The 8,333-nt window shown below is 48.3% G+C and overlaps 1 long non-coding RNA gene across 1 annotated transcript; it reads right to left on the reverse strand.

Annotated features, from left to right (window-relative positions):
* Positions 1 to 214: 214 nt before the first annotated feature.
* Positions 215 to 687, reverse strand: LOC143768568 (uncharacterized). The gene is made up of 2 exons (XR_013213948.1): positions 608 to 687; positions 215 to 499 (listed from the first exon to the last, which is right to left on the reverse strand). It is a non-coding gene; the product is annotated as an uncharacterized LOC143768568 (long non-coding RNA).
* Between the last annotated feature and the right edge of the window lie 7,646 nt (positions 688 to 8,333).

The following is an 8,333-nucleotide window of genomic DNA, read 5'->3' on the forward strand; positions in this document are numbered from 1 at the left end:
GGTGTCCTCGTTATTTACTGCAACCTGCACCGCACCACCACAACCCCAGAACAGAGACTCAGAGGCCCGGTACCGGGTACCCTCGGCCCTGCGGCAGTGGGGGCGCTACACAATTTGGCGTCATGAACAGGATCTACTTAAGCCTGAAGAATCAGGTCATGTGTGCCTTGGAACTGTGATTTATTGTGCTTGGACTGTGACTTATTGCAAAGACTGTTGTAAGGTTTCTCTTACTGAGAGTGTTGGGGGACACTCGCTTAGCCGCGATATTTTAGCACACAGCATGGGTTTTATATCAAAACAGTCCATACGGTTTATTAAGCCACATAAACCGGGTTTAAACACAGTTCATTACATGGAACACAACAGGCACCAACAGTCTCTTTGGTACCTGACGGGAGCTCCTGCTCCACCTTGCCGACTCTTCAACAGCCTTTGGGTAAGCTGCCTAACGGGGATCACCAACTTGCCTGGTCAATACACAGTAGTCAGTCCAGACCTCACCGAAGGACTCCAGCTTCCCCACACTCTGTTAACCCTCTTCCGGGTAAGCTGCCTAACGGGGATCACCGACTCGCCTGTCCGGCACACAGTAGTCAGTCCAGACCTCACCGAAGGACTCCAGCTTCCCCACACAGTAACAGACACCGGCCCAGCAGATCCTGGTGCTCACCTCGTACCCACAGGTCCTGGACCCCGTCCTCCACCTGTTAGCTTAGGTCCTGGACCCCGTCCTCCACCTATCAGCTTAGGCCCTGGACCCCGTCCTCCACCTGTCACAACAGGTCCTGGACCCCGTCCTCCGCCTGTCAGCTTAGGTCCTGGACCCCGTCCTCCACCTATCAGCTTAGGTCCTGGACCCCGTCCTCCACCCGTTACCTTAGGTTACCAGGATCACGCCGGTGGCCTAGTCCATGTTCTCAGGTGCTTGCAGGACCCTGGTCATTCCCAGGCCAATCCAGCACCTTCACCTCGTTCTCTGGTGCTTGCAGGACCCTGGTCATTCCCAGGCCAATCCAGCAGCATTCAGGACCCTAGTCATTCCTAGGACAGTCCTGCATCTTCGGGACCCTAGTCATTCCTAGGACAGTCCCCGGGACCCTAGTCATTCCTAGGACGGTCCCACCGGTCAGCGTTGTTCGATCTCAGGTGCTCTCCGGACCCCAGTCATTCCTGGGCCAATCCAGCACCATTCGGGACCCTAGTCATTCCTAGGACAGTCCCCGGGACCCTAGTCATTCCTAGGACGGTCCCACCGGTCAGCGTTGTTCGGGACCCTAGTCATTCCTAGGACAATCCCCGGGACCCTGGTCATTCCCAGGCCAATCCCCCCGGCCAGGTCCATACACAGGAACCACACAGGTTTCACACAGGACCTGCCGGACACGCCTCTCATGTGACCCACAACCTGGTCACATTATATACCTGAAACCACACCCCTGGATGGGTGTGTGGATGTGTGGCTAGTCTGACCCTCCCGTCTCTCATGACTAGCCTAGTAAGTCACCCAAACTTAACTATACACATTGCAACAAAACTCTTGAGGGACTACAGGTCCCAGCATAACCACAATACATCTGACTTACTACGCAGACTCCTTCCGCGACACACATCGGCCATTCATAACACTGCCGATTACAGGTACACCATGAATATCACCACAACAGATACGCTTCCATGCATATCTCACAGAGCACACAAAGCGCCCCCTAGCTACCACAGGGGTCACTACACCATCACATATATCACACTGTGTATTGCTACTTGCCGCCAAAAGTTCCCGCCAAAACCCACCGCCATTGCAGCACCACGGGGAGCGCAGGAGAAGAAGGGGGGCGTGGAGTAGGCATGGACCAGCTGAAGAGCGCGAAAGACAATGGCCGCCCAGTCTAAATATTTCTGCACCGTGAGGACGTGTCCGTCAGCAGCCGAGATCCGCCTTCTGATTCTCAATGGTGGGCGGAGACAGAGAAAACGGAACCGTCCACGAAGGAGAGAGCAGGAAAAGGACGAGGAAGAAGAAGTCAGCAACATGGAGGACGCCATGGCGAGCCACCCGGAGCCGGAGCGTGGGGTAGGAGCAGAGGACTCCCCCAGCTACCCGGAGGGGCACCGCAGCCAGGCCTCCACCGCTGATATTGACTTCCTGCAGGCCGGAGTGGATGAGCTCGGCGACCAACTCCGGTGGATGCAGCTGAGCACTGAGGCCGGGTGGAAGAAGACCTTCATCGGGAGCCTCACCAGACGTCCGTCGGCAGCCTCGTCTAGTCCGGAGCAGGAAAGAAGTTCCAGCGCTCCGAAGCCAGAAAGCAAGGCCCTGCTGGAAAGCGAGATGCTGCAAACGGAGATGACAACGCCGCAGCACAAGGCCCTGCAACCAGCGCTCCAGATCCCAGCGGAGACAGAGCAGATCGGCACCGGAGGGACCGCATCTGAAGCAGGTATGAAGAACGACCCTGCCCCGCCAGCAGAGGACCTGCTGAGCGGCACCCCCTCTCCCGGGGACCTGTAGACTCCAGCGCCTTACACCCTGGGATCAGGCCACAGGTATGGAGCACTTCTTAAAGGCCCCGATCTCGCCGATCACCTTGCCGAGCGAGGTCTATGCGGAGCTACGGCCGCCAGAGCGAGAGTAAACCTCGATGCCATGGATATGTAAATAGTTAACTGTTTGTTTCCCTGCTCTTTGCTGCTTTAAACCCGACTAGGGTTATTCTTAAAGGGATCCCTTTGTTTACCCGGGATCCCTATTGCTTTTTATTTTTGTTTTGTTTTCCCTTTCTGTTCCTTTTAAACCCCTATTTGGAAAAGAACTGCTGGATCATGAACACTGCATGATTACAAACTCCTTGTAAATAGTTTGCACCTTCTTAAAGGTGCCCTCTACTGGTTTTATAAAAGAAAGGACTCTTTGCGAAGAAACTGTTCCTGGAAGCAGTACCGGAGTCCTTGCTGCATACGGACTTGCAGCTTGAGAAGTTGCACTACCTCATAGAGACTTGGTTCCTTCTTAAAGGGAACATTCATCGATAGTACTTAAAGAATGATGATGCTTTAAAAGAGAGTATTAATAATGCTTACGTATAAAGAGGTTATATGTAGTGAGCTAGTTAATTGTGAGAAATGTTTAATGATGTTGCTAGAAGAATGAGGACAGGAAGTGAACCCAGACGGGGTTAGTCGGTGAGTCCTCCTAGGAGCCATACAGAGATGGCTCGGTGATTCTGAACTGAGAGATGGAAGATAAGTTCTATACTGTGTATAGTAGCAGAAAGGCAGTAGGCCCGGGCTGAAAGGGGCGGTCCTGTAATAGAACGAGAGGCAGTAGGCCTGGGGCAGATAGACAGGCGGTCCTGCAGATGTAAAGAAGGAGAATGCAGAAAAGTTGATTAGCCTTATAATGTTTTATAAGAAGGTCTTTAGTGGATTCAGCGAGTACGTCCTTAAAGGCAATGTTAAATTATTGTTCAAAAATTTTGCACTTAGTAGAATACCCGGTTGGGTAAGAAAAGTTATTTATAGTATGTTATTTAAAGTATTTAACCATGTTTGTAACGTTCAAGTGTCCTCACCTCCCATAAAGGGAAGCTCTGTTAAAAAGTTTACTTGTACTTGCATTTTCAAAATTGTATGTCTTTTTGCTGACATGTATTGTTGTTTTCTTCCCAGTCCAGGAGTACTGGATTTAACCGGGTGGAGTGCAGCGCCCCAGAGTCCTGGTCGTTGCAGTACTGGTGCTCCGCCGCTAAGGGGGGCTATGGTACGTCTGATGGCACGGAAGGAGTTCATCTGACCAGGTATCACAGACACCAATACACTTCACAGTCTGGCCTCCAGGGGGAGCTAAGGGTACTATGTATTAGGCCACTCGTCACAGTCTGGTAAAACTGGGGGTTGGATAGGAAGTGAGTTCAGAAAGCTGACTGGGTTGGAACCAGGCAACACCTTGTGGCAGAGGGTGTTGTAGGGGAAGATTCAGAGGGGTCCCTGTCAGGGGTGGGATCCTGACAGAGGCCTAGCAACCAGAGAGAACGTTACGGGACCGCGCCTGCACGATATAGCGGCGGTACCCCAAGAAAGGACAAGAAGCGAGGTTTATTGTGCTGAGTGAGAAACAAGATCAACGCAACAAGGAGAATACCAGTAGGAGTCGTGCTGTAAGACGAGGCAACATCCTACTGAGGCGCGTAACCGGTGGCCGGAACGCCGAGGAAGTATAGAGCTCCAGGCCAAACTTCAAACCTACGGCAGGACAGTCAGTTATAGGCGGGCTGTCTCACCCAATTGACCTAGGAAGACACAGGGGGGTAACAACAGGAGTGGGGCGACGCTAGAGTCCCGGAAGAGCTCCGAGCCTCCCCGTCATACGGGTGCATCCTAACCATAAGATCTGGGGGATGTGGAAGAACATCAGAATCGAGTTGTGAGGGAACACGAGAAACAGACACAACAGTTGTGGGGACTATCCCGTAAGCACAGCAGGGGAGGACCACAACACACAAGCGCTAGAAGGTAGGCACAGATTTCCACCTGCAAAGGGAGCTCTGGATGTGCCATCGGACCGGCCAGGCTTGCGCAGCCCGGTTAACCATATTCCGGATTGAGGATCCTGAAGCCTTCAGTAAAGAGGTAAAGAGACTGCAACCTGGTGTCCTCGTTATTTACTGCAACCTGCACCGCACCACCACAACCCCAGAACAGAGACTCAGAGGCCCGGTACCGGGTACCCTCGGCCCTGCGGCAGTGGGGGCGCTACATATGCATTATGCACAGTGCGGGGCTGGTATTCCTGGGCATGCGCACAGCGTGTTGCATCCTGTCAACCCGGTCCCCCGCCTTACTGCTTCTGGATACAATATACAGATCGTGCCTCCTCCTCCTCTAGCAATCGCCGGGCAAGAAGCAACTTTGGAAACTTATATAAACATAAGCGTCAGTTAAATAGATACACAAGGCGACTCTATAGCAAATGACTTATCTTGGAGAATAAAGAGTCAAAAACTGGCCTAAAGAATAACTTTACAACAATATTTATTGAAAATTCAACTTACATGTAAAAACATACGTACTACAAATAGCAAAACCATGTTACAAATAGTACATTGTGATTGGGGTAGTTAACCAGGATCCAGACGGGCCGTTTGTGGACATCCATGGGTAATTAATCTTTCTACCTTTTATTTACATTGTCACATTGCGGGGTGCCTTTGTGTGTAGCGGGATAAGGCCAGTAGCATTGCGCTACGGTAGGAGCTAGTTTAGGCGATCACACATTAGACCCATCTGCACAAGCGTAGTGATCTAAAATAATAATTTGCCGCAATCTGACAAATATATCATTATACTATTGTCCCGTTCTGTGAACCTGGTGCACTGGTTGCACTTGTGGATACAATCACAATGTACTATTTGTAACATGGTTTTGCTATTTGTACTACGTATGTTTTTTACATGTAAGTTGAATTTTCAATAAATATTGTTGTAAAGTTATTCTTTAGGCCAGTTTTTGACTCTTTATTCTCCAAGATTAGAACTTTGGAAACTTGCCTGCTAGCTGGGTAAAGATCACCCCCAATTTATTATCAGATCAAGACCCATAAATAACACACCTAGACACAACACACACCACCTAGCAGGCAAGTTTCCAAAGTTGCTTCTTGCCCGGCGATTGCTAGAGGAGGAGGAGGCACGATCTGTATATTGTATCCAGAAGCAGTAAGGCGGGGGACCGGGCTGACAGGATGCAACACGCTGTGCGCATGCCCAGGAATACCAGCCCCACACTGTGCATAATGCATAACACAGTGCGGGGATTCCAAAGGTGGGGGCCGCACTGCCCACGCAGGCGCAGTGTGAAAGCCTGGCTTGGACGGCAGACGGCCAGAGCTTACTGCGCCTGCGCAGAACAGTACTACACAGCGCAGGCGCCGGTTTGAAAACGTAAACAGTGCTGAGGGGGCGGCGCAGAAAGACCAAGAAGATGTGAGTGACGGCAGAGGAGCGTTTCGAGCTGGGGAGGGAGGACCAGCCTATGTGGCTAGAGACACCAATTATGGCTAAGTATCAAATCGCTTTTTTTGGGGTATACTTGTACCTAAAACTAAAAGAGCCACCTTGTTAGAATGCAGCATTACTGCTGCACAAGGTGGCTCTTTTAGTTTATAACGGCTGGAGGGGGGTGACAGTGGCCCTTTAACAAGTAATGTTTCTCACATGTTTACTTTACATCAGCACGATTTTGTAACCAACATTTTTTTGTTAGGAAGCTATAAGGGTTAAAAGTTGACCAGCAATTTCTCATTTTTACAACACCATTTTTTTTAGGGGCCACATCACATTTTAAATCACTTTGAGGGGTCTATATGATAGAAAATACCCAAAAGTTACACCATTCTAAAAACTGCACCTCTCAAGGTGCTCAAAATCACATTCAAGAAGTTTATTAACCCTTAAGGTGCTTCACAGAAATTTTTGGAATGTTTAAAAAAATTAACATTTAACTTTTTTTCACAAAAAAATTACTTCAGATCCAATTTGTTTTATTTAGAGTAACAGGAGAAATTGGATCCCAAAGGTTATTGTACAATTTGTCCTGAATATGCTGATATCCCATATATGTAGGTAAACCACTGTTTGGGTTTATGGCAGAGCTCGGAAGGGAAGGAGCGCCGTTTGACCTTTCAATGCAAAATTGGCTGAAATTGAGATCAGACGCCATGTCGCATTTGGAGAGCCCCTGATGTGCCTAAACAGTGGAATTCCCCCACAAGTGACACCATTTTGGAAAGTAGACCCCCTAAGGAACTTATGTAGATGTGTGGTGAGCACTTTGAACCCCCAAGTGCCTCACATACCTTTATTATGTAGAGCCGTAAGAATAAAAAATCATTTTTTTTAGAAAAATGATATTTTTGCCCCAAATTTTTTATTTTCCCAAGGGTAACAGGATAAATTGGACCCCAATGGTTGTGCAATTTGTCCTGAGTATGCTCATGCCCCATATGTGGGAGCAAACCACTGTTTGGGCGCATGGCAGAGCTCGGTAGGGAAGGAGCACCATTTGACTTTTCAATGCAAAATTAGCTGGAATTGAGATCAGACGCCATGTTGCATTTGGAGAGCCCCTGATGTTCCTAAACAGTGGAAACCCCCAATTCTAATTCCAACCTTAACCCAACACACCCCTAACCCTCATCCCAACCCTAACCATAACCCTAACCACAAACCTAGCCCTAAGACACCCCTAACCCCAACCCTAACCCTAATCCCAACCCTAACCCTAATCCCAATTGTAACCCTAGCCCTAACCTTAGCCCCAACCCTAACCCTAACTTTAGCCTCACCCCTAACCCTAGCCCTAACGCCAACCCTAACCCTAACCTTAAAGGGAAAATGGAAATAAATACACTATTTTTATTTTATTATTTTACCCTAAGGGGGTGATAAAGGGGAGTTTGATTTACTATTTATAGCACGTTTTTACAGTGGGTTTTTATGTTTGGCAGCTGTCACACACTAAAAGACTCTTTTTATTGCAAAAAATATTTCTTGCATCACCACATTTTGAGAGCTATAATTTTTCCATATTTTGACCCACAGAGTCATGGGGAGGTCTTGTTTTTTGCGGGACAAGTTTCCATTTTTATTGGCATCATTTTCGGGCACATGACTTTTTTGATCACTTTTTATTGCGATTTTGGGGAGGCAAAAAGAACAAAAACTAGCAATTCATTAATTTCTTTTGGGGGGCGTTTACATCAATCTGCGTGTGGTAAAATTGATAAAGCAGTTTTATTATTCGGATCAGTATGATGACAGCAATACCTCACTTGTATTTTTTTATGTTTTGGCGCTTTTATACAATAAAAACTATTTTATATAAAAAATAATTATTTTTACATCTCTTTAATTTAATAGCTATAAACTTTTTTATTTTTCCGGTGATGGAGCTATATGGTGGCTTATTTTTTGCAAGACAAGATGACATTTTCAAAGGTACCACGTTTATTTATATCCATCTTTATGATCGCGTTGTGGTGCAGTGACTCCTGCTACAGGTAAGGGCGCTGTATGTTCTCCCCAAAATATGCATGGAGGCGTATTGAGGCCATAGGAATGCATGGCAGCCACAGGCATAACTGTGGTGATAAGACAAAGTCCGGCATTATTGTGAATGGCCGGTATGTGTGTCGCAGGGAAAGACACTCTGCGCTGTCAGCCTGTGGTGCAGGAGTTCCTGAGAGGTAACCCCTGGTACGGGGAAAGAACTGTGTGCGCTAACATAGGACAGTTGCTGAACTGTGCAGTCACTCTGTGACTGGAGAGATACAGGC

The sequence above is a fragment of the Ranitomeya variabilis genome, chromosome 4 (genome assembly GCF_051348905.1).
Source record: "Ranitomeya variabilis isolate aRanVar5 chromosome 4, aRanVar5.hap1, whole genome shotgun sequence".
Classification (NCBI taxonomy): Eukaryota; Metazoa; Chordata; class Amphibia; order Anura; family Dendrobatidae; genus Ranitomeya; species Ranitomeya variabilis.